This window comes from Taudactylus pleione, unplaced genomic scaffold (assembly GCF_031769625.1).
Source record: "Taudactylus pleione unplaced genomic scaffold, aTauple2 ptg000201l, whole genome shotgun sequence".
Classification (NCBI taxonomy): Eukaryota; Metazoa; Chordata; class Amphibia; order Anura; family Myobatrachidae; genus Taudactylus; species Taudactylus pleione.
Genome location: NW_028284603.1, coordinates 4,861,936 through 4,862,500, shown reverse-complemented (window position 1 = coordinate 4,862,500; position 565 = coordinate 4,861,936). Strand labels below are relative to the sequence as shown.

The following is a 565-nucleotide window of genomic DNA, read 5'->3' as shown; positions in this document are numbered from 1 at the left end:
AATAAACTTGGTTTACATTTATATGACTGGTTTCTGAAAGTATTGTTAATGAATATTTTGTAAGATCTAATGAACTCTAGTCCACTTGATCTAAATTTTTAAAATCCAGTCTGGTGCGTCCTCCTGGAATTAGTGTATATATGTATGTAGGTACATCTATACATATTTGTGTGTCGGACTGGTATTTATATAGAAGAGCTTTATGTATGTATGTATGTTTGTCTATTCTTGTTCTCTCTGAAGATATGTATGGCATACTGAAACGTCGGGTTTCTCAGTAATCTTTGTTAGCACTTGTTGAATACAGAGTTATTTTGTTCCAAGACCTGGAGTGCCGTTCTTTCCTTTACACAGTACGTAGTACACACACATGCACACATTCCACTGACGCCTTTATAAGGAAATAATTAGTGTAGCAGTAAACCTAGAGGCTTGCTTTATTTTGTCAGTATAGCAGACAACGTATTTTTCATTGGCAATCCATAATTCTTTAACACAATAACCTCTCTTGGGGGGAATTAGTTTCCATGACATCGACTTGATATGCCATTCTGGCACGGCACAT

General features: G+C 35.8%; 1 protein-coding gene across 1 annotated transcript in view; it reads left to right on the top strand.

Annotated features, from left to right (window-relative positions):
* XPO1 (exportin 1) overlaps positions 1-325 on the top strand; it is a 75,521-nt gene extending 75,196 nt beyond the window's left edge. The window contains exon 25 of the mRNA XM_088477203.1: positions 1-325. This exon is cut by the window's left edge and continues 1,031 nt beyond it. The gene's annotated coding sequence lies outside the window, so the exon portion shown is untranslated.
* Positions 326-565: the final 240 nt, after the last annotated feature.